Raw genomic sequence first — 26,285 nt, forward strand, 5'->3', positions numbered from 1 at the left:
CAATTCTACTTGGCAATATAACCCTCTTGACAAACCTTCAACACCTGTTTTATTACAATAAGTCACCTGTAAGGTAGGCCCAAGTCAGTCCATAGGGCAGGGTGCATTGTGATTAAAAGATTGGACTTGTATTTTAAGGTTTATATGTCCTATTAGTGAAAAGTGGATACATTTGTTTTTCACTGCTGTGAGGCCCACCTCTCCCTCACGAAACCATTGGGATACCTTTTTACATTAATAAGGGCTAGCTTTTGATTTGGCGCGGGTAAGGAATTCCTGTTTGATGTCTGAGAAATTGCAATTTTAAACCATCTTTAATGGTAAAGTTGGATTTTCAGTTATGGTTTTGAAAATGCCACTTTTAGACATTTGGGATTTTCCTGCCCTAACTATTTGGTGTCTGTATCCTGTTCCTGGGTCACATGACTACAGAGCCACACAATAGAGGTATTAGGTGTGCCTAGATAGGCCATCAATGGCAGTGTGGGGGGAAAGAGCTGGACACAGCCACCTACAAATCAATAGGCTGTGCCCTGCCTTTAGACAAAATACCTCACACTACCCCATGGTGCCTGTAGTCAGGATGGAGCCAGGGCATGTGAGGCAGGAAATTCTAAGCACTTCAAAGGGAAATCTCTAGAAATGTTTCCTTCTTTAAAGAAGCCACCAGTTATAATAAAAAAGGACTCTCAGACAGACTCTTCTTTCACATTCTGGACCTGTGGAAGGACTGCCTGCTGCTGTGGCTTGCTGTGTACGTCATAGGACTGTTTTGCTTCACCTGGAAAGAATGCCCTGCTGCCTAAAAGCCTGCCTTTATCCCTAAGAGGTCTGCCTTGCTGCTTGAACCCTAGTCACTACTTGAACGCAGTACTACCAGAGTGACTCTAAGGGCTATTTGGGTTGCCTCCTGATCACAACCTCAGGGACAGAAAAGGCTCCAACCATCTTAAACCCATACTTGGACCTTGTCTGAGTGAGCCTTGACCATCCAATGGTGCCTCTCCTGGACCTTTGGTCATGGTGTTAAAGGTGCTCGATAGCAAAAATCCAAAATTTGGGACTTAAATTTTTTTTAGCTAAAAGTATTCTGAGAACCAACAGGAGACCGAGACCTACTTGCTCGTCGATCCACCCAAGGTACATCACCGTTTGGCCTGACTTCACAGCAGCTCTTGCTATGTTCTTCTCCACACCAGCAAATCCTCTTCAGCAGTCCCTCACAGATGGGTATCTGACCTCATGTAGCCCATTCTGCTACAGCCTCCAGCTACATTCCACTGGAGATTTTTGTCTTCCAAAAAGCAGACTAAGGGGGTCATTACAACCCTGGCGGTCGGTGTTAAAGCGTCGGTAAGACCGTCAACAGGCCAGCGGGAAAAAAATGGAATCACGACCGTGGCGGAAACCGCCAACAAAGACAGCCACTTTAACACTCCGACCGCCATGGCGGTACAAACAAACAGCTTGGCGATCACTGCCAACAGGCAGGCGGAGGACAATGTACCTCCCACAGTATCACAACCTACCAATCCGCCACCTTTTCCGGGGCCGATTCACCGCGAAGAAAAACACAGCGGAAACAGGATTTCGAAGGGAAAACGCTCACCTCAACACACCCCACGAGGAATCCGGATGTCATGGAACCCGAACTCCACATCCTGCCAGCCCTTATCTTCTTGCTCCTCTACCAGGAGCACGAACGCCGGCGGCGAAGACCACGGTGAGTACTGCACCTACGACACAGGGGAGGGAAAAAACAGACACACACACACGCAATACGCAACACCCCCACCCCCACCCTCACCCACGACAACACACACACTAAAACAGCATGATACATTACAGTCACACCCCCCAACACCCCCTGGAAGAATGCAAGGACGAAAGGAAATTAGTGTAACCATTGTAATATATTAAAATCCAGTACGCAAAAATATATATATATACACTATAAACAAAATATACACCAAGAATAGTAGTCCAGGTAGTGCTCCATTGAACTCCGTGGAACACTAGGCCCACAGGGTATGGGCGAGGCCCACACTCAATCCCCGAACATGACGGAGAGAACACTGCAGGGGCATCAGCTAGCAATAAAACAGGCACCTCAGGAGGAAGGGAAAGGGGGGGGGGCACCTCAGCCGGTTGAGTGCACGACGCCAAATCCACGAGGGGGCCACTTGCCGAATATTCCATCCTGGGGAGTTCAAAGCCACAGTCTCTCAAGTCTCTACAGTGGGTGGGTTGCCCACTGTTCCATCCTGGGGAGTGCAAAGCCACAGTCTCTCAAGTCTCTACAGTGGGTGGTTTGCCCACTCTTCCATCCTGGGGAGTGCAAAGCCACAGTCTCTCAAGTGGATAACAGTCAGAGTGCTTCATCCTGCCAAGGATGAGGTAGTGGATGTTATACTCCACTGGTTCTGGAGGGGGCTTGGTGCCCAGAGTGCTTCATCCTGCCAAGGACTGAGGTAGTGGATGTGATAGTCCACTGGTTCTGGAGGGGGCTTGGTGCCCAGAGTGCTTCATCCTGCTCGTGACGGACTCAGTAGCGTCAGTGCCCATGGGTGGTGCTTGTGGCAGCGGTGCCCTGTTCAGCTGTGCTTGTTGTGGCGGTGCCCTGTTCAGTGGTGCTTGTGGTGGCGGTGCCCTGTTCAGCGGTGCTTGTGGCGGCGGGGTCCTTTGCAGTGACTCAGCTGCTGGCGGTCCTGTCTGGCCCAGCGGGGCTGGTGCTGGCGGTCCTTCATGGCCCAGCGGGGCTGGTGCTGGCGGTCCTGTCCTGGGCAGCAGGGCTGGTGCTGGCGGTGGCCTCCTGTGCAGCAGGGCTGGTGGCGGTGCCCTCCTGGGCAGAGGGGAGGATGGCGGTGGCCTCCTGGGCGGCGGGGAGGATGGCGGTGGCCTCCTGGGCAGCAGGGCTGGTGCTGGCCTACTGGGCAGCAGGGCTGGTGGTGGCCTCCCAGGCAGCGGGGAGGATGGCGGTGGCCTCCTGGGCAGCAGGGCTGGTGCTGGCCTCCCGGGCAGCAGGACTGGTGCTGGCGGTGGCCTCCTGGGCAGCAGGGCTGGTGCTGGCGGTGGCCTCCTGGGCAGCAGTGCTGGTGCTGGCGGTGGCCTCCTGGGCAGCAGGGCTGGAGCTGGCGGTTGCCTCCTGGGCAGAGGGGATGATGGCAGTCTTCTCCGCCGTGCTGCTCTTCCCAGACTTGCTGACTTTCTTGTGGCGCTTCCCCACCTTTGGAAGGTGTCGCAGCAGACTCCACACTCCCACCTGTACCCCTGGGAGCGGCTTTGGTGGCTGGAGTCTTTCCCCTCTCCCGCCGGGCACTGGCCAACTTTTAATGCTTGACAGGTGGGGGACTGTCCGTCCTGTGGCTCCGTGCCACACTGGCTGCCCTGGTGGCCGGTGCACTCCAGATTCCGGTGACTACAGACACCACTGGTCCCGGAGATGTTGTGGCTGAGGTGTTAGGTTGGGACCTGGACAGTCGGGCCCTAGGAGACGGACGGGGTGGGGGAGGTGAGGGGAAGAGGTCACGGTTGGACAGGAAAAGTTTCTTGGGAACACTGAGACGGGTAGCTGGAGGGGGTTTGGGAGTGGAGGAAGAGGTTGTGGTTGTAGGAGGTGTTTGTTTGGTGACTTCGGGTGAAGGTGCATGCACTGGAGGCTGTTGTGAGGTGGATGGCTGTTGGGTGGGAGTGTGCCTGCGTTTGTGTATCTTGGGAGGTGGCATCACAGACACACTGGGAGAGGACACAGGGGACGTGTGAATGGCAGTGGGGGTGGTGACTGCATGTGAGCGGGGTGTGGTGGTGTGTGTGCTGGTGATGGAAGTAGTGGATGTAGATGTAGTGCATGCAGGTGTGAGTGTAGACGATACTGCGAGGAAGGAGGGAGACGAGGAGGAGGGGGACACAGTGGAGGCAGTGGATGTTGGTGTGTCTGCATGTGTGTGATGCTTGCATGGGTGCCTGTGGAATGTGTGGTGCTTATGTTTGCCTGAGCTTCCCTTGTGTGTTGAGGTGTGTGCATGCTGGTCTGAAGGTGTGCTTGGGATAGGCTGAGGTAGAAGGGATTGGGTCTGGGTGGAGGAAGTTGGAGGGGGAGGCTAGAGACAGGGACAATGGCTGCCATCAGTGCTGAGGCCAGAGTCTGAAAAGCTCGCTGAAGGGCAGCCTGACCAGAATGAATGCCCTCCAAGAATGCATTTGTTTGTTGCAACTGTCTTTCTACACCCTGGATGGCATTCAAAATGGTAGACTGCCCAACAGTGAGGGACCTGAGGAGGTCAATGGCCTCCTTACTGAGGGCAGCAGGGGTGACTGGGGCAGGGCCTGAGGTGCCTGGGGTGAAGGTGATGCCCACCCTCCTGGGTGAGCGGGCATGGGGCAAAGGCTGAGGGGCTGCTGGGAGGGCAGTGCTGGTATGGGGGGTGGCGGCTGTACCTGTAGATGTGGGGGGCACAGATGTTGCCGCCACCACAAGGGAGCTCCCATCAGAGGACGAATCCATGTCACTGGTGTCAGCTCCTGTCCCCGCCGTGGAGCTCCCCTCGCCCTTCGTCCCACTGGTGAACTCCGAGTCCGTTGTCTCCCCTCCAAGGCCCTGTGGGATGCAGCTCCCTCCTGCTCCGGTGCCACTGCTCCTCCGCCTGATGATGCTAATCCACACAAGAACAGGGAGACCACAAAAAGGGGGGGGAGACAGAAGAAAGACATGTTGAGTGCATGCAGTACCGCTACAGTTGCCGGACACGACAGACACAGAAGCCCCCTGCACTGCGCCGTGCACTGGGGCTCCACTGTTCAATCCCTGGGACATGGCCTACAAGGCTATGGCCGAAATCTGCACACATGGATGACACAGGAGCCTGACTAGGTGTAGTTGGCACTGTACACAGGTAGGGTGGGGTGCCACAGGATCTGCCAGCACACTCGCCCATGCCTAGGAAAACCCACAGCCCACCTCCCCCACACAGCCACCTCCACAGTGCGCAAAATCAGCAGAATGAGATTGTACTCACCCCCTTGTAGCTGCTGTGATGCCCTCAAGTGCCCATCCAACTCCGGGTATGCCATCGCCAGGATCCTGAACATCAGGGGGGTCATGGTGCGACGGGCACCCCTCCCATGTTGGGAGGCCATCCCCAGCTGGGCCTCCGCCATCTTCTTGCTCCAGCGGCGAATGTCCTTCCATCTTTTCCAGCAGTGGGCGCTCCGTCTGTGCTAGACCCCCAGGGTACGGACGTCCTTGGCGATGGCACGCCAAATATATTTTTTCTGGTGGGCGCTGACCTACATGATTTGTACGAAAAGTTATTACCAAATGCACCGTCACAGTCATTGGCCCCATCCCTACCCTTGCCATGTGGCACATGCACTCACCGTCATTTCATGCACGCTTCAAACTCCCCCCCCACCATCTTTCATCCACCCCACTCCACACAGACATAGCCCATACAGCATGCTCCCAGTGTACTTACCTGTTTGTCTGGAAGACCGTAGAGCAGCGTGTACTGGGGGAGGACCCCATCCACGAGTTTCTCCAACTCCTCCGATGTGAAGACAGGGGCCCTTTCCCCAGAAGCACAAGCCGTTGCCTCTTCCAGACTGAGGTCACAGCAGCACTTGCAGTGTAGGTCCTCTCCTGTCGAAGATCAGGTATCGAGTGACTGAACAGATAGAAAATGGCGGTCACGTCTGTGGTGGTGCGTACCATCACCGCCGGCGTACATCGTCATTGGCTCCTGGGACCCATAGGGTCCAATGTTAACCAATGCAGAATTGCGCTGCAGTCTTCGACCGCCTACCGCGATGGGTACAACGCCAGCGCAGTTACCTCACATCCCATTGTCCCACATTACAGGTCAGGCAGCCGCCATTTCAAGGGCTCACATGGCTTTATTTTTACTGCGCCACACATACCTAGGCCTTGCCTCAACACTCATACAGGCCAAATTTCGGATTAGGATTTGTGTTCTGTGTAAGCTGTAGGTACGTACCTCTGGTTGGTTGACTCTGTGCTCGCTGTTGTCCTTCATAGGCACCGTCCGCTGGGACATGTGAGGAGATGGCGGCATCCTCCGGTGTACAGACCGCTGGTGGACCTGTCGACAATGGCGGAAAGACATGTGATCATCACCTACAGGTTTGATCGTGCCACAATCCTGGAACTGTGTGCCCAGCTGGAGCCAGACCTGATGTCAGCTATCCGCCATCCCACAGGAATCCCCCCTCAAGTGCAGGTGCTGTCAGTACTCCATTTCCTTGCAAGTGGGTCCTTTCAAACAACTGTGGCCACAGCATCAGGGATGTCCCAGCCTATGGTTTCCAACGTGATGTCCAGAGTGTTGGCTGCCCTGCCCTGCGGAGCTACATCGTTTTCCCTCAGGTTGAGGATTTGCCTACAGTGAAAGGTGACTTCTATGCCCTGGGACATATCCCCAACATCATAGGTGCCATTGATGGGACACATGTGGCTTTGGTACCCCCCGCAGGAGTGAACAGGTGTACAGGAACCGGAAGAGTTATCATTCGATGAATGTGCAGATGGTGTGTTTGGCAGACCAGTACATCTCCCATGTTAATGCCAAATTCCCAGGCTCAGTGCATGACGCTTACATCCTGCGGAATAGCAGCATCCCTTATGTGATGGGGCAACTGCAGAGGCACCGTGTGTGGCTATTAGGTGAGCACCTGGAAGCAAGTCAGTGGGAAGGGTTGTCTGGGTCTGGGGATATCCCTACAGGTTAGTGTGTGTCTAACAGTTGTCCCTCGCCATTTGCAGGTGACTCTGGTTACCCAAACCTGTCATGGCTACTGACCCCAGTGAGGAATCCCAGGACAAGGGCAGAGGAACGCTACAATGAGGCCCATGGGCGAACTCGGCGGATAATAGAGCAGACCTTCGGCCTCCTGAAGGCCAGGTTCAGGTGCCTCCATAAGACAGGTGGATCCCTATTCTACTCACCAAAGAAGGAGTGCCAGATCATTGTGGCCTGCTGTAGGCTTCACAACTTAGCTTTGCGACGACAGGTGCCTTTTCTGCAGGAGGATGGTCCAGATGGTGGTGCTGTTGCAGCTGTGGAGCCTGTGGACAGTGAAGACGAGGAAACCGAAGAAGAGGACATCGACAACAGGAAATGATCCTGCAATATTTCCAGTGAGACACAGGTAAGAATACAAACCTGCCTACTACATGTACTTTAACACTACTACCTCTCTACTGTCTGTCGTTTTCACCAAGTGTATGGTCACTGAGTTGTCACTTTCCCTTACGATTTCATAGATGTGGGTCCCACTGTGTGACATCTGCTTTGTTTCCTCATGGACTAGAGCTGTGTGACATAGGTATGTTGACATTACATTTGAAAGTGCATTTTGATACTGTAATTGCTAATACACAATTTCAAAATCACAGACTGACTCCAGATTGTTTTGTGCTTTAAGGGTGTTTATTTAAGTGCTCAATATTGGAGGGGGTTGGAAAATGGTGAGGGGTGATGGTGGAGGAATGTCCATGGCAGAGTCCAGTCTACTAGTCTCACAGGTGCATTGTCCAAAGGGGCATAGGAAGTGGAGCTGGGGCAGTTTGAGGATGGACAGGGTGACAAAGTGGGACAGAAGGATGACATTCAGGGTGGTCTCATTTCTTGGCGGGGGTCTTGGCATCGTTCTCTGTCTTTGTCCTGGATCTCAGGGACCGTTTGCGGGGTGGTTCTCCCTCTGCAGGGGGAGGGGTGCTGGTGTGGTGGTCCTGTGGCGGGACGTCCTGTCCACTAGCGCCGGCGGAGGTGGTGGGCAGTTCATCGTCCAGGCTAGTGTCAGGGGCCCCTTGTTGTGCCACAGTGTCCCTCCTGGTGTTGAGGACTTCCTTCAGTACCCCTAGGATGGTGCCCAGGGTGGAATTGATGGATCTGAGTTCCTCCCTGAAGCCCAAATACTGTTCCTCCTGCAGGCGCTGGGTCTCCTGAAACTTGGCCAGTACTGTTGCCATCGTCTCCTGGGAGTGGTGGTAGGCTCCCATGATGTTGGAGAGGGCCTCGTGGAGAGTGGGTTCCCTTGGCCTGTCCTCCCCCTGTCGCACAGCAGCCCTCCCAGTTCCCCTGTGTTCCTGTGCCTCCGTCCCCTGGACCGTGTGCCCACTACCACTGCCCCCAGATCCCTGTTGTTGGGGAGGTGGGTTAGCCTGGGTTCCCTGTAGTGGTGGAAACACTGCTGATTGACGTGTCCTGGGGACAGAGGTATGGGCCCACTGGGTGGGTGCTGTGCTGGTGTTTCCAGAGGGGGGAAGCTCTGTGGTGGCCTGTGCCAGTGTGAGGGGAACCAACTGTCCCGAGGTCCCCGATGGGCCGGTCTGGTCATCTAGATCCAGTTGGACAGAGGTGCTGTCATCACTGTGGGCCTCTTCTGTTGGTGGTGTGGACATGTGTTGACCATCCTGTCCGGTGACATTGGGTAGGGGTCCTGCAGGGGTATAAAAGGATGTTTATTACATCTATGTATGCCATGGTGTGCAATAGGTGGGTGACCGTGTACCCCAGTGCTTGCATTCCTGTGTGGGACCTTGTGTGATGGTGGTTTAGTGGGGTGTATGGGTATGTGCAGTGGCCATGCTTTGGTGATGGGTGTCCATGCTTTGTTGTTGCATGCAGGGCTTGGTGTTAGGATGTGTGGTTTGTGATGTTGGGACATTTGTGAGGAGTTGGAGTGATGGGGGTGAGGGTGAGGGTGGTTGTATGTGATGGCATGCAGGTAGGGTGGGGAAAGTAATAGTAAAGATTTGACTTACCAGAATCCATTCCTCCATCTACTCCTGCGAGGCCATCAGGATGCAGAATCGCCAAGACCTGCTCCTACCATGTTGTTAGTTGTGGGGGAGGAGGTGGGGGTCCACCGCCAGTCCGCTGCACTGCGAGGTGCTGTCTTGAGACCACAGAACGCACCTTCCCCCGTAGGTCGTTCCACCTCTTCCTGATGTCATCCCTATTTCTTGGGTGCTGTCCCACTGCGTTGACCCTGTCCACTATTCTTTGCCATAGCTCCATTTTCCTAGCAATGGAGGTGTGCTGCACCTGTGATCAGAATAGCTGTGGCTCTACCCGGACAATTTCCTCCACCATGACCCTGAGCTCTTCCTCAGAGAACCTGGGGTGTATTTGCCGTGCCATGGGATGGTGTGGGTGATGTGTGGGGTGGTGTGTGTAGTGATAGGTGGGGTGATATGTAGTGGTGTGTTGTGTGAGGTGCGTGGAAGTTATTTGGGTGATGGTATTGTGTGCCTGTGGATGCTTGGTAGTTGTTTGTGGTGTCTCTCTCTGGCCTTCTCTCGGTTATTTTGTTGTAGGGGTTGTGGGTGATGTGGGTGGGTGTTTTATATTGTAATGGGTGTGTGGGAGTGGTGTGTGTATCAGGTGTGTGTATTTCGAATTGTCCAATGTGGCTGTGTTTTGTATATGTGTGTGTATTTTGAGCGCAGCGGTGTGTACCGACACAAGTCTGAATTTTGGCGGATTCCGAGCTGTGGGTCATAATAGCTGTGGCAGATTTCCACGGCTTCGGCGGTGTGTTGGTAGTCTTCTGCACGGCAGTAAGCGGCATTTACTGCCAATGTTGTAATGACCCCCTCAGTCTGAACTTAGAAATCTTCACCGTGACTTCATCCAGCAGCTCCCTATAACACCTTCTCCTCGGACACCACCTTCAGCCTTGCCCCACTGAACTTTACCTTCTCTGACTTTTTTCTGAATAATTTTTTCTTAGGTAAGCGCTGTTGAGGCACAATCCACTTCTTGTATCCGCCCCATGGTTCATCATGGTTTGCCATATTTTTTTAGTTTTCTGTAGTCTTGCATGACAAGGGGGATATTTATGAGCCCCTTGCACCACTGCAGCATTACTTTTTGTGTTGCACCAGCAGCACAAACTACAAAATCATATCTATGAGGCCACGCATAGCCATTTTGTGTGGCTTTGAACAGCCTCATAGATATGGAGTAAGGCAATGCAGCGTAATTGCTGCATTGCCTTACTCTGCACTCTGGAAGAGTTCAATGTGCTTTGCAGTGGGTGTTCCCAAGCAACTCCCATGGATTTTGATGCTTCCCCAGATTTACAAAACCATGCAAGCCCGGGGATGCACCAAAACCCTGCCGCTCTGGAGGTGCGGCGTAATGAGAAGAAATAACTATAATTCTTCTAATTATTTCCTCTTTCGATGTGTGCTGCATTCTGCAGCACACATAGAAAGAGAAAAACGCCTCTCAGGATTGTTAAGCCAGTACATATATTGTACTATAGCATGTCATATGCAGTGCACTGCATCATAAGTGCCCACATCCTGTAAACCAGAAGACCAACATGGAATTTGTTATCCATGGCATATCAATATTTTACCATTAAAATACAGCCAACACAATGGTTCTGAATTTGGCAGCCCTGCTGGAAATTTAAAACAACAATAGAACAATACCTTTACAAGATTGACACATGTTCCAATTTATAGTTTTGTTATTATAAGCATATGCCCACCATATTTAGAAGGTGATAAATGTTTTCTACTGTATTCATTTAATCTTTATTGCATGGGTCACTGAATTTGTACCTTTATTGCTCTTATGTCAGTGGGTGAATGCAAGAATTAGTCAGTGGATTGATGAATGGATGAATGGGTTTGAAGATGAGAGACAGAGTGCATTTATGACAATTGCTTAAACTCCACAACAATGCAAACAGCACTTTCATTCATCAGCAAGACCTATTGGTATTACCAAAGCATATTCATTGTATTAGTAACTTTTAAAAAATATGTTTATTAGATTTTCATAAACAAGAAAATAAGAAAACATCATAGATTAATCTAGAGCAATGTTTCCTAGAAGGGTATACAAGTACGCAGCAGCGAGCATGCAGGATCCATGACATCCAGTACAATAAAAAAATAGGAGGGAGGAAACATTCTCTCTGGACAGCCATACTGCAGTGACAACACCACAGAGCGTTGGATAACAAAGCATCACAGGGCAGTCACCCCAAGGGACAGCATTAACCAGCCAGTTCGTACACAGCCTCCATATCTTACAGACTCAAAGAGCCATCCACGCCCTCCTCAGGCTTCAGGTCAAAACAGTGTGGCCAGTGACCCCATAACTTGCAAAATTTATGGGATAACCCCTGCTCTTATATGTGACTCACTCAGCAGCCATGTACATAGCCATACCTGCCTTGCATTCATGCAGCGAGGGAACCTCTCCCACCCCCGGTATTTTTCTAAATATATTTTCGCTACCATCAAACCCAACTTACAGAATAAGAGTTGAACAACTGGGACATCAGTCTCCATTAGGATTCCTAGAAGGACATATTTCCAGTCAAGTGGACCTCCAAGACAGCCTGGTGTTCATGGACTACCTCAGTCCAATAAGTCTGGAGGATGGAACTACTCCAAAGTTTGTGCAAGAAATCACATCTGGCTCCCATACATCTCAAACACTCCAGAGAGGCTGCCTTCTCCATGCTATGCAGCCTAGCACAGTCATAATAAACCCTGTGGAGCACCTTAAACTGTATTAGTCAGAGATGTGACTTTATTGCAACTTCTTGGGGTGTATTAAGGCCACCACCCAATCAATGTCATCAATCTCCTCCACTTTGGTCACCCATCTCTCTTGCAATGTACCCAATGTGTCAGGAATTTTATTGCTGTTGGTTTTGTAAATATGAGACACAGCCTTACTCCCAAGCTCCTCCATAAACAGCCTGCACTCAAGTTGGGCATGTTCAGGAATGTTGACTGCATCTAGCCCCTCAGCCATCCAGGCATGGCAGAGTTGCTCTCATTTCAAATACTGATTCTGGTGTAGCTGGTATTCCCTCCTCAAAGAGGGTAAAGGCATGAAGGACCCATCTTTCAATACATCCCCAATCTTGGAGATACCAATCATGTCCCAGGGTTCAAACCCCTACAATTTTTCCAGTTCCACCATCATGCCCCCTTCCACAGTGGTGTTTCCCTGTTGACCTGCGCCATACTCCCAGTGTCACCTGTGTCATGGGCAGCAACCTACCTGAGACAGCTCTGCCATAGGTATAATGCAGAGTGGAACAAAGCATTAGCTATGCCCTCTCCAACATACAAGTGGGGTGGCCCTGTGGCGCAAACAGCCAGTCGTTAACGGGTATCAGAATGTAGCTCAGTAGTAAGCCCAAATATCTAGATGTGAGATCCCTCCTGTACGGGTTCTGCTGTAATGTCGGCAGCACCATCCTGGGATGCCTCTTACTCCAGTGTAACATCCTCACCTCTGTCTATTTTATTAAACATCTCCTTTGTGACAGGATAGTACATATTTTGGAGGCTATACAGTAACTTGGAGAGTGTGATCATATAGAAAATGGTGATCCTCCCAAGAATAGTCAGGAACAGGCCATGCCAGAGCTCCACATCCCTCCGAAAGGTAGAATACACCCTCCCAAGGTTTACAGCCAAACAGAGATCTCTATCGGGCATAACCTGAATGCCTATGTACTTACAACTCACTGGTACAACTCATAGTCTACCTGGCAGAGCAGCAACATCAGAGGGGCCATGTAGTTGAAAAAGGATGGATTTCCCCACTTATTGCGTATTGTTGGGAAATGGGTTATTGGTAAGGGCAGGTAGGTACCTACACTTAGCAATAGGCCACTAACCTCCACTAAGGTCCAGTTAGGTCTCAGTAAATCAAACCCAGCTCAACCCTTGGTAGCTTGGCAACGAGCGTCAAGGCTTAACTTAGGAGACAGAGTGTAAAGCATTCAAATATCACAAAACAGTAATTAAATAAAACACAGGAAACAGTTTAAAAATCCGAAACCAATTTATAAAAATAGATTATATTTTTACCTTTAAAATGACACAAAAACTAACAAAATCGGATAAGGGAAACCTAGAGAAATTAATTTTTAAAGAATTATTGTTTTTTTAGCTCCTAGAAACAAAGAGCGCCAATCTGGTCATCTGGTTGCACCTCGACCGGGGCAAAGTCAAAGTTTAAGGCCGACCGCGATGGAGCCCTGCTCGGCTACAGGCCGCAGGAGGCCTCGGTTAAAAGTTTACCTTCACACTTAGGCCCTCATTCGGACCTTGGCGGGCGGCGGAGGCCGCCCGCCAAAGTCCCGCCGTCAGGTTACCGTTCCGCGGTCGAAAGACCGCGGCGGTAATTCTGACTTTCCCGCTGGGCTGGCGGGCGGCCGCCTTCAGGCCGCCCGCCAGCCCAGCGGGAAAGAGGCTTCCACGATGAAGCCGGCTCGGAATCGAGCCGGCGGAGTGGAAGCTGTGCGACGGGTGCAGTTGCACCCGTCGCGTATTTCACTGTCTGCGCAGCAGACAGTGAAATACATTTAGGGGCCCCTCTTACGGGGGCCCCTGCAGTGCCCATGCCACTGGCATGGGCACTGCAGGGGCCCCCAGGGGCCCCGCGACCCCCCCTACCGCCATCCGGTTCCCGGCGGACGGACCGCCGGGAACTGGATGGCGGTAGGGGGGGTCGGAATCCCCTCGGCGGCGCAGCTAGCTGCGCCGCCTTGGAGGATTCCAATGGGCGGCGGTACACTGGCGGGAGCCCGCCAGTGTTGCCGGTCCGACCGCGGCTTTACCGCCGCGGTCGGAATGCCCATTGGAGCACTGCCGGCCTGTCGGTGGTGCTCCCGCGGTCCTCCAACCCAGCGGTCATGGACCGCCAGGGTTGGAATGACCACCTTAGTCTCTTTTTCGAAGATTTTCTTCAGCGGGACGAACTTGCCAGTCCAATCCGACCTCCTGGAGCCCTTCTCTGGATACACGTCGCGGGAATCCTCACTGGAGATTTTTACCTTCGGACTTAGTCGTTTTTTCGAGGTGAAAATCCTTCGACCGGGATAAACCTGGATCTTCATCCGACGTCCCTGGGACCACTACTTGGGACCACTACCTGCCCTGAAAAAATACCGAAACTAAAGGTTTCGGATTTTTTTTTAAGTGCAGCTCGTTTTCCTTTAAGGAAAACGGGCTACACTTAAAAAAAAAAAACTGCTTTATTTATAAGCAGTCACGAACATGGAGGTCTGCTGACTACAGCAGGCCTCCATGTTTGCGAGTGCCCATAGTCGCTATGGGGCCGCAATTTGAGACCCACCTCATTAATATTAATGAGGTGGGTCTTTGCGACCCCATACCGACTCGCAGACGGTGTCTGAGACACCGTTCTGCATACCAATTTGCGAGTTGCAAATTGCGAGTTGGAAGGACTCGCAATTTGCAACTCGCAAATTGGATTTTTGCTACATCTGGCCCTTAGTTCCTCCTCAAGCTCCACACAGTCCTCCGTAGAGAGCACCGGCGTGGCCACCGATTTGGTCAGCTCCTGGCAGTGAACTTGCCCTGTAAATCTCCACATAGTAGCAGACAAACTCCCCCACCATTTGGTTGTCAGTCTTTGAGGGCTCAGCCATGCTGGCCATCATTGTGCCGACCCAGTGCACCTCTGCCTTCCTTTTACTGAGCCATGCCAGCAGCTTGTCCGCTTAATCACCAGTATTGTACAGACAGTGGGGATTGGATAGTTGAGACCTCCATGCCTCTCCCTTCCCTAAGTCCTGGTATTCAGTACACAGAACCTCAAATTGCTGAAGAATCTGTGGAGTAGGATGACCCTTGTGCCCTGCTACTAAGGTTTGCAACCTGCGTTCAAGTCCCTCAATCTGTTCCACCTCACACCTCTTTTTACATGCAAGGATATTCTGAGCTCAGTCCCAAAGAACCGCTATATAAGCCTCCCATAGTGTTAGGGCAGACTCCACCAAGCCCACATTTTCAGAAAAGTATAGCTCTGTGTCAATTTGTAATTCCTGTGCCACATCCTCATCCCACAGGTCCCAGGTATTCAATTTGCATCCTGAGGAGCCAACCACCTCCTCTTCTGTACAGAACACCAGACAGGGGAATGGTCAGATAATCCCTGAGCCAGATATTCTACTCTAGTTACCACCCCCACTTCACTAGCCAGAGCAAAGATATAGTTGAGTCTAAAAAAGACTCTATGCACACCAGAAAAATATGAATACCTCCGCACACTAGGTTGACAATGCCGCCAAAGGTCAGAAAGTCCTAAAGTATTTGTAAAAGTGCTCCAAGGGTGTTTCTCGGGTCCGTGTTACTGCCTGCCTTGACCAATCCATGTCAGGACCATGACATCATTGAAGTCTCCCCTACAATATGCATGGATAAGGATGTCTCCATAAGTATTGCAGCCACCTTATCCAACGTGGGAGCCTAAAGGTGGGGGACCATACACACTAACTAGGTGATGTTAGTCCTTCTCCACAGCCCTTGAACCCCAACAGAGGTGTCATTAGGATCAGTTCAAATATGGATAACCTACAACAGAGGGGACTTCCTTACCAGGACCGCCACCCCTTTGCATCAGAAATAAAGCCTGCATATGCCAAAGTTATGTCTGCCCCTCTGCTAAGGAATGGGCAGTGAGCCCCTCTCAAATGTATTTCTTGGAGTAAAACCATATCAGGACAGAGTCTGCGTATGTATTGTGTTATTAGTCCCTGCTTGGCCTTGCTGCCCAAACCACTGACATTCGAGGACAGAACAGGAAATGTATATCACTCGAGGGACTACCCTGCATCATGGAGGTAATTGGTACATTAGCCCATGGATGTTGCACTCTATATATGCACGCTACATTGCTGTAAGTGTTTCTCCGAATCAACAAAGCAACAAAAAAGAAACAAATCCCACACACACACACACACCCTTTTCCCCCTCCCACTTTCCACCAGTCATTGAAAGCATTTAGGCCCAACAAACTAAACATAACTACTCACGGACTAATACCGAAATGTCTGTTGCCCACCCTCCTTCCCACAACACACACTGCAAACTCAGCTTATATTGAATAATCATGCTCCTATCTCGCCTAGCTCATACCATACACACCACACACACCAATCACACTAAACAGGGTCGGGCCCTCTTCTAGTTGGCTGAAGTCACATACCAAACAGAACAGCTCCATTAGCCCTGTAGAAGGCACCACCTGGGCCCTACCAGATCCCAACAACATCAAGAGACCACAGGATCATCAAGGTCTCTGTGCACCAGTTCAAGGCTAGATGCTGCACCATCTGAGCTACAGACCAGATCGCCTTCCATTGTCTCCTGGGCAGTCACATCATCATCTCCATCTATCAGAGAAGAATGCCTGTTCACAGAAACACCTCTACCTTTGACTCAGTTGATCTCTTACCATCAACTCGGCCACCAGCAACTCCTTATGGCAGTCAGCCTCCACCTCTCCAAGTCCTGGCTCTCTTCTAATGAATCGAGGACAAGGGTTTAGGTCTGGCCCCCAGCCCACCATGACCAACAGTCTCACGCTGCTCTACCTGTGGTGGTCGAGGCTGGGGCCTCTCTTCTAACCAGTGCCAGTTATCGTCAGGCATTAGGAAGAAACTGGCATTGTCCTGGAATAGTACATTCCATTTGGCAGGGAAAAGCAACATGTACTGCAACTGCAGAGACAGCAGTTTTTCTTTCACTGTGTCAAGTGTCTTCCTCTGCTTCTGCACCTCCCCAGAGTAGTCTGGGAACAACATGATGGTGGGCAAGTTGTATTTGACCTCCCCTTTCTGCTTTGTCTCTCAAAGGATCACATCCAGATGCTGAAAATTCAACAATCTTACAATAATCGGTCTGGGGGCACCAGGTGGTGGCATACCAGTGAGCACTCTGTGAGCCCGCTCAATAACAAAGCAAGTGGAGAAGTTCTCAGGCGTGAAGGTGGAGCGGAGCCATTTCCCCAGAAAATCAACCATATTAGACCCCTCGACCCCCTCCAGAAATCCCACCAGTTTCAAGTTGTTGTACCGTGACTGATTTTAAGCTCCGCTGACCTTCCAACCTTGGTCTTTAGTGATCGTCTTTACTTCCACCAGGTATTTTTTACATGGATGCATTTTACCTGCAAGCTCAGACACCATATCCTCTGCGACTGTCATGCGATGCGCAACATTATGGAACTCTTGCCTTAGGAATGACACTTCAGAGCGGAGTTCACCAATCCTGGATCCCAGGGCCGTTCTGGATGTTTGAATTGTCACTAGCAGAGCTGCAGTATCAGGCAGTGGGGAATCAACCACCTTTGTATATTTGTCAATTCTGCCTTGGTGAGGTGGCTTAGGGTCCTTATCTTTCGCCAATAAGAAACATCAAAAGAAGCTCTCACTGTAGCCGCTGCTGCCTCTGTCATGTACTACGCAAGAGATAGTGCAAGGAAAAGGGGGGGGGTGGAAGGGAAGACAAGTCCCTGCAAAGCGTGCACATAGATTAATGATGGTTGGTGTGTTCTTAGCCAAGCAAAGTTGGACCCCTCAAGCCTGCAGGGAGGAGCCTGCTGAGGGAAGGTAGTTTGAAGTAAGGGGTCGGATAGTCTCACCTACCAGCCGCAGTGGCTCCAGTGTGGCTTGCTACACCGGTGTTGCAGCCCTCTTATCCCCCAGGGCTGAGCATCTTAGTGGCTTCCACAGCTGTTCCATGCGAGTGCAGCAATCGCAGCCGCGGCACCATGACTCAAGCTTCCCAGGGGGTAATTAGCAGGGGGAACCCACGCTCCTATGAGAGTGCTCCACACCACTAGATACCACATAAGAACAGAGCCAACTCTGAAAGGGCAAGTCTTGCGGGCCTGTTTAACAAAGCCCCATCAAGGGCTCACACAGTGCGTCAAACACACTGCTGTTACCAGTCGCCTCGTGGTCCAAAGACTTGCGGCTCACCCCTTTTCCAAGCGCAGAGTCCCTTACTGCTGCCCCTTGAAGTTCACCAGGCATGGCCTAGTGGATCCAAGCTCCATCAGTTTCCAAGGCCCCGAGGAAGTAGGCACACAGAGAAAAGGTCAGGTCCCCCCAGGCTGCCTGAGGTGCACTTTGCTTTGGGGCCAGTAGCAGCCGCCGAGCCAACACTGCAAAATGCCTCTCCCTCAGGGCATGGCTCTGCACGACTCTCGCGCAGGAATCCTCACCTCGCAGGTCCTCTAAGTATGATGCTTGGTCCCCCATAGCTATCAAGGCCAGTGCTCTGCCCAGACATCGTCTCGCCTCACCATCAGCAGCTGGGCGAGAAGTTGAAAGCAGTGGGGGGCGCAGGCGAAGCACAGATTTCACAGGTCTCCTCAGGGCATGTGGTAGGAGTATAAAGAGCCCACAGCTCCTCTCACAGTCAGAGCAGGTAACTGTCAGCCACCATCTTAGTGCCACAGAGGCCTCTGCCTTTCACCAGCAGTTACTCAATAATCAGTCTCTGTGAGCATCTCGGGACCCCAAAACCCTGCACAAAACACTCTTTCAATGTTACTGGGCACAGCAGTCTAGTTTGGTGGGATCTATGGGTCCCGTGACAGCAGGATTACCACAGGACATTTTAGACCAGCTCAGAGCTCTGTGCAGCTTCGTCTAGCCCGCCATCTTGGTGGCCATGCCCTATGTATTAGTACCTTTTGATCCATTTGAGCTAGAAACTTTGTTTTTGTTAAAATATGCAAATTATGCAGCCAATGACGAATTATGAGGCAAATGCATCAAAGTCAAAATTACGTGGAAAATACCACAACTGAAGAATCTCTTAATTCCAGTGACCCTGGTAGTACTGTTGCAATAAAGGTAGGTGTGTATTTTGTGAACTGAAACTCTCTTACTTGTTGGTGTGTTTTTGTATTGACATATCCCTCCTGAAACACCACCTTTGGCTGTTCTAGTGCATATCCATTTATTAGTGATTATCCCACAAATTATCCTTGTCCCTCTCCTGTATACTTCTAAATTCTGTCTCTCTGTCAGCAGAGAAATCCGCACCTGTGTCAGAGTTCTCTGTTCGGAAAAGATAAAACCTCAGAGATCTCTGACCGGAGGTTTGTTAAGTGCATTTTGGGACTACTTTGCCCACTTTGGAATGGCTTTTGCGAACAGGGCCCATCAACCTGTAGTTCTTCAGGGTATTCATAATCTCCTTTTTATACACTGAAACGTATGCCCACCCCACTATAGGATTTATTTTTTTCAAACGTAAAAATCTTGTCTATAAAAAAATCAGGCTATTTGAAAAATAAAATGATGAACACTTAAAAAAAATATATTCAGAATTCTACCAGAGCCATCGACCTTGTCTGCATTTGGCTTCATTATCAGAAGCGCCATCGATGGCTAATCAAACAACCGCATTTAAAGGAAAGCCCTTAAACGCAATTTTAATGTCCCTTGTTATCCCCCACCCTCCGAATTATCACATCAGGACGTGTCAGATAGGCTGGGCGGGCAATCCGCCATTGCCGGAGGGGCTTGTTACATAGGCCAGCTGGTGGGCCCTTTTTTAAGCTTCAAATAAACTTCCAACATTTGCCTGGGCTCCTCGGCAATTGACACACAACCCAAAATGCTGCTGCAGGCGAAGAGCAGAGGTCAAACCTTAATATGACCAAGTACAGCCCCTGGGCGGCTCATTGCCGTGAGTAGTAGGACAATGAGCCTCACTGGACAGGCACAGGAAGCAGTGGGTCTCCCCATCCTGAGCCACTGGGAGTGACAGTGAGGCATGGGGAGTGGCGATGCTGTTTTTTTTTAGCATCACAGCTTGCACTAATGTTACCTGGGGCCAGGATGAAAGGGGTTTGTGGTGCAAGAAGCCAGATTACAAACGCGGCCATTTAAGAGGGTCTGTTTTGTCTCCAGCAGCAGACAGATGAGCCTCGGGTTTCTGCTGCAACCCTGCCGTCTTCAAAACTGCAAGAGGGTTTATTTTTTTTCCACTGAGAGAAAAGAATAAGAAAAGGCTAACAACCGCATTGAGCAAAAAGAAAACGTTGTTGACAACTCAAAACAACAGTTTTTTGACAATATTGCTGTGAGAAACATTATTTCTAGGACAAAATGACAATGGGAAGGCAGAATAAATATGGCAGGGGAGTGACAAAATTGAATAAGCCAGAGCCGCAGTGTGGAGACAAAAGGAAAAGAGAGACATGTATTGTTAAAAACAATGACAGAAAGAGGGGAAGAGAAAAGGGAATTAAGAGAGAGGAAAATAACTCCACTGATACTAATGTAGCAACATTTTAGGTGGGACACTTTTTAGTTTGTAACCGGGCTTATTTTAATAGCAATCCAACCCTGATATCAGGGAATCAATGCCACCTCTAACACTCCAAATATTTTTAGATTTTAACTATGCTATATGCAATTGTTTTCTTTTTTTCATCATACTGGATGTAAATACATCGCAAGTGCCTCCAAACATTCTCTCGTAGTTTCTTTATAACTTTTTCACATGCACTAATCGATTGAGATGTCCTTCGGGTATGCACAAACCAAAACCACACACCAACATTAATCGTAGATTGAAGACGTAACAAGTCCAGTGCTTAATTTGTGCTTGTTGTTTCCGGTGCTGAGCACTGGCACTTATTTTTGAGGGTCGGCGCTTATTATTTTTCTGCCTCAAGCACTTACTGCGAGCAAAAGACACATATGGGAAAGACGGAGGAAGAGAAAAACGAAAAAGCGTCACAATGAGCGAAAGTTGCAGGAGTGAGCTGAAGGGAGTTGGAGGAAGTGGCTGTAAATGGATTGAAGAGGCCCGAGATGGCTTCAGGATTACCTGCCTCAGTACCCTGTGCTCGCACCTTTAATTGCAGCAGCCGCATGTTTAAGAGAAGGGATTTGGGCACCGGCACGTTTTTATTCACAAATTAAGCACTGAACACGTCTAGTATATGGTCATCAAAAATCACAATTGAAACTGATTTATCAAAGCAGGCTGTGTCCGTTTGCAAAGTGGAAGTTGCCCGTGGCAGCATGTTAGCTGCGGGCACTGGGGGCAGAAGGCAACGGGCCGTTGAGGTGGACAATGGACCACTCCATGCCCCCCCGATGTCCACTCGTAGCTACAGTGAAGCCCTTTCTTTCTTTCTTTTTTTTTTCCAGAATGCAGTTTCTATCATTTTAGGGGACAAGATAACATTTTGAAATTGCAAATGTATGGATGGAAGTCCGCCAGACCTCTCCATTGTACAGATTTGAACATCAATCACAGAACAAATTGTAGGTACTGGGGCAAAGCAGTCAGTGCGTGTAACATTGACTGCTCTAGGAGCAGACCAATAGCACATCAAAGCGTTGGTGCACGAGATGCCTCCTTTTTATATTAACAGCACACATGCTCTTCACATTATATTTAGAGCCTTTTCAATCATGTTTTTTTATTACCCATGCATGCATAGCATGGCACATAACCTACCTTTGAAAATGGTCTGGTAACCAGGCGTGGGGAGTGTCACTGAATTCGCCACTCACTAGCACAATGTTTCCCGGAAATTTCTCAGAAAAATAAATCAATATCTAGTCAAGGCTGTTTACTGTGTGCATATCATGCTAGTGTAAATAGATGCTAATAATGTGCAATGACTCCAGGGGGGCCTGGGGCCACCGAGGAAAATATTGACCTGTAAGATGCTGCTGAAGGGGAGTCTGCACACAAATTGGATGCTTGGAGCCCCAACACTAGCTTAAGAAACCTAGCCAGGAAAATCACATGCCTGCCCCGGTAAATACACGTGAATTATGTTTGCCTGCATTCCGAAGCCTGAACTCCCATACATTTACAGCGAATAATGAGCTATTTTAATGACTAAATATTATTAAAAAAGGTGTATTCAACAGCCACTGAAGGGGTCTCAGATGTAAAGGATGTAAAGAGTTGTCCATTATCGGGGATGGTTGTATCATTAAATTAACAATTATATAATTCGGGCTTTGATGATATAATAAAATATACTATAAATTCGGACCGTAGATTTGACGGAAAGGTCAACATGTGCCACTGACATTTTTGCACCGTATACTTCCTTCTATGTCATAGAAAAGCTTTGTTGTACTTGAAAAAGTTTTCACTTGCACAATACATGTGGACTGCATAAGCGTGAAAATGGTCGAAATTCTAGCGCTCCTGTGGAATTGCGCAAGTACAAGGATTGCATTAGCTCAATTCCACATGTGCAGTATCGCAAATAACGTTTGCACACTGGTACTAATACAATAATCATATTAGCGCAACTGCATAGAAGAGCTAGGGACAATGTAGTAAGTACCCTTTACAATCTGAATATGACACATATCAAATATATGTAGTGCACAAAAAGTATTGGCATAATGTAGGCGCAAGCACACCTTCCCCTGATATAACCTCGAGGTCTGTGGTTTTCAATGCATATTTTCAAGGAACTAAGTGGCAGGTGCACCTATGTGCCATCTTAAGTGACACCAGGGCCTCAGGGCCCCATGCACTCACATAGTGACAGGTCCAGTGACGGAAAAGTGTCCTTAGACCTGCTTTGGAAGTTATTGTACAGATCAAGGTGTAGGTATCTGTGTTTTGGAAATAGGGGGCCTCATTTACGAGGCCAGTTTATCAGGGTGGCGCAGCAAGTGTCTTGCTGCGCCGCTCTTCGCCGCCGGGAAAGGGCAGAAATGTGCCAGATCTACAAGATACAATGCATTTCTGTCCTCTCCCACTGCACTGGTGCACAAATTGCTGCCTAGCGCCAACCGAGGCACCCTTGCATCATGGTGCAAGAATGCGTGTGTTGCAGGATGATTGTTTTTGTGCAGAAATGCAGCACACATAGAAAGATGAAAAAAAAAAAACGTGGAGAAATAAAGATATTTCTCACCATTGTGTCACTCTTACGCCACCCATGGGGTGGCATAGGAATCTGACACATTCCCAGATTTGTGAATCTGGGAATGCTTCAGATTCCTTCGGGTTCCAAGCAACACCCATGGATGTCCCTTTCACAAGTGTTATGCGTGGAAGGGGTCCATATTTATAAGGCCATGAAAGGCCACGCAAGGTGGCTTCGCATGGACTTGTAAATATGAGCTGGCACACTGCGCCACTGGCGCATCAAAAAATGACCATCTTGGGGCACAGTGTGCCGCTAGGGCCTCGTAAATAAGACCCACGTTTTTTTTGTGCCATGCAGTTACAAAGTCGGGATTGCGTTCCACATGGTGGCAGCAGACAGCCCTGACAGAAGGAATGGGGCAATTGAACATAGGGAGCCTGCAAGAAGCAAATCCACTGTTGTACCATGTGATATCAGTAATCTTAATAATTTTTGCAAATTAATGCAATAACTTCAACACCCTTGATATACATTTTGGCCTTGTCTCGTAAGATGTATGAAGCAGTGCATAATTTGTAAAAAGCAATAAGTAATAGGGCCCTCATCAGGAAGTCAATTCTGCTTGCACCGCCCATTGCGCTGAGCTTTGCCAGTTACGAGAACAACACAACTACTAACCATCACACTCATTCAAGTGTGATTGTTCTGACTACAGGCCTTCAAAGCTACAAGAATGGCTTTGGCGACAGGTATTATAAACTTTTAATGTATATTGAATTAATAAACAACTGTTGTTGTATTTGTCTTTAAATTAGATAAACAGTGCCACCATGTTGCAGATTGTCATAACTTCCGGTGTTGACAATTAAGTGCGATGCCGAGCACTGGAAACCACTGGCTCAAACTAAGCATGGGTATGGAGCCTGTCAGGGCTAGCTTTAGGGTGGTGTGACTAGTGCGCCACTCTGGGCACTGACCTGGAGGGGGGGCATTGACCTCAATAGGAGGAGTGATGTGTTTAGCAATAACATGTTTAAAAGCACCTACTGCAGAAAACCTTTTTCTCCAGCTTTCAGGCAGTAGTTTAATTGTCAAGATACTTTTGTGATTAATGTTCATGTTAGAGGGAGAGATCAGAGTTTTGTCTTGTGGAAGCTTTGACTCACCATTAAGTAGCATAGAGAGTTAATATGCTTGCTGCAATGAACAGATCTGTATTTTATGTGACTGGCTGAATGGACTAGTAAACACAGAATTTACCAGCTCTTTAAAAACAAATTAAATGTATTTGAGAGAGGGGCAATAGAGAAATTAGGTGCACTTCTGCCGGGTAGTAGTGAGGGAATCCGAGGCAGAGGTTATGGGAGGGGGCACTGAAAAAGATTGCCACACCAGGCACCACCAGTGCTAAAGCTGGCCCTGGAACCTGTTCCTACACATGGTTAAAGCAGAACAGTCACAATTTACCAACTACATTGACTATGCCAAAAACCATCAAAATATTAGGATCTGTTGGTGTTTTGATGTTTCTGAGTGATGAAGCAGTATTTAAAACTGCGCAAAAATATATTTTTATTTTGCTGTGTGATGTAATACATTCTAATGAAATTCTTTGAAGTTCACTTTTGCCAACAATGAAATCAAAAAAGTTCCTGAAACCGAGACCTGACCATTTCAAATATTTCAGTTAATTTGCCTGGTTCTCACCAGCGGAAAGGAGGTCCAGTGAGAACAACATATACCAAACAAACGTCCTTGTTTGTGGGCACTTTGGGCTGTCCTTTGTGGCTCTCCTTGGAGCTTGTTTTGCCAGGGAAAACCACATGAATTGCCACCACAGTGAAACTTGCACTTTTTGCAGGGTCGCCTGTGGTCCAAATTTGTAGCCTAATTTCAATCGGTAATCAGTTTAAAAAGTGGGTGGATTTCACCCTTTTCTCTTCAGCATATTATTTTGGCCTAGCTTTATTCACAGATCCTAAGGGAAAACTATTGGTTTATAAACATATCCCGTACAGCAAGAATGATGGGACTGTCTGTGTCAAGCGAGGCCATTGATGTCACCATTGATGTCACCAGGAAAAGCCAAGGTTGGACAGTTAGTCCTCAACAACGACGGGAAGGGCAATTTGAGAAATAAGCCGGTGGAGAGGATTAGGTGCATGCTGAATAGTCAGATAGGTGGCTACACCAAAGGATTCCACATTTTGATCTGACAGAATAGTCAAAAATGAAGATTTTGATGCCCAATGTCACAACAAAAGTGCATTACCACAACTGGCAGAAACACACTAGAAAAAAATGCATGAGGCACTACAGTCAACTGCAGTGAACACTGTTGATTCATAGAGGAAGTCTAGTCTACATGCATTTTTTAAACTGGATCATGAGATTCTTCAAAATCAAAAGTACAACAGGTCATTCCCCTGGTCAATCCCCAAAAGCTTTGTATTTCCCCACCCCAAAGGTTCTTCTAATTAGGCATGAAAAAAGTGCCAGACAGCTTAAAGGTTTCTCTCAACAAACATTGGCAATGTTGATATAGACAAAATGGAAAGACTTAGCAGACAATAGCCTTCAAAACAGAGGTGTATGCCGTGGCAGACGCCTCACATTAGGCTGAGAAGCAGTCATCCCGTCACAAATATGCCCAAGCAGTGTAGCTCGGAAGAGAGCAAGGTTTGAGAAGAGAACTGTCTGTGGCATGTCCGTACTAAGATCCTATCAAAATTCTGCCTTATCTCCAGAGTGGGATTGTAAAATTCAACCAGTGAATGCTCAAAGGGAGATGCAAAGCTAAATTGAGTGGATATGGAGATTCTGCATGAAACTGCCCTGTCCTTCCATGGATTCAATATTTAATTTCACCCATACCAAGGGTACATTGGAACCAATGGATAGACTAACATTTGTTCTCTCTCTATTGCAGTTGTTTTTATTCTGCTAAACAACAATGCCTACCAGGCAGGGGGGGCTTCCCTGGAGAGTAGCACCCCCCACCAGTAGCAGCAGGAGCTGCAAACCTTTAGAAACAAAATGACAATAAATGCTGTTTATTGTTGTTTTTATTTCTAAAGGGGTGGGGCCACGGGGTGATGAGCAGTGAGGGGGAGTACACAGAGCACTCCCCTCAGTGTCCATGGATGTTTGACCGGCCGTCTCAGGCCAGCCAAACACACATGCACACAAGGGGTCTCTCCAACCCGGCACCGTGTAACTGAGTTGGAGAGAGCCGGCACAGGCACCCAGTCTGCATTGGAGCACCCAGCCAGGGCGCTTCAGCCAATCATAATGCTGCTCTGAGCCTGTGCCTGGAGTGCGACGGCAGCGATGCGGGAGCAGTGTGGCGACAAGGTAAGTAATTAATTGTTTCTTGTATTTTTGTTTAGCCTTCCCCCGCCCTCGCCCCACCACTATGCTAAGTCGCCAGCTGCCACTGCTACCAGGGATAATCCTAAATCAACCTAACCCTGGTCTGCAGACTGCTGCAGTTGGGCAGCGCAGCAAGGAATTGCACAGAGGAAGTGCAGGATTAGTCCCTGCAGGCAATGATCGAAGTTCACGCATGTACTCACTTTCCCTGCCCACTGT

This window comes from Pleurodeles waltl, chromosome 11 (genome assembly GCF_031143425.1).
Source record: "Pleurodeles waltl isolate 20211129_DDA chromosome 11, aPleWal1.hap1.20221129, whole genome shotgun sequence".
NCBI lineage: Eukaryota > Metazoa > Chordata > Amphibia > Caudata > Salamandridae > Pleurodeles > Pleurodeles waltl.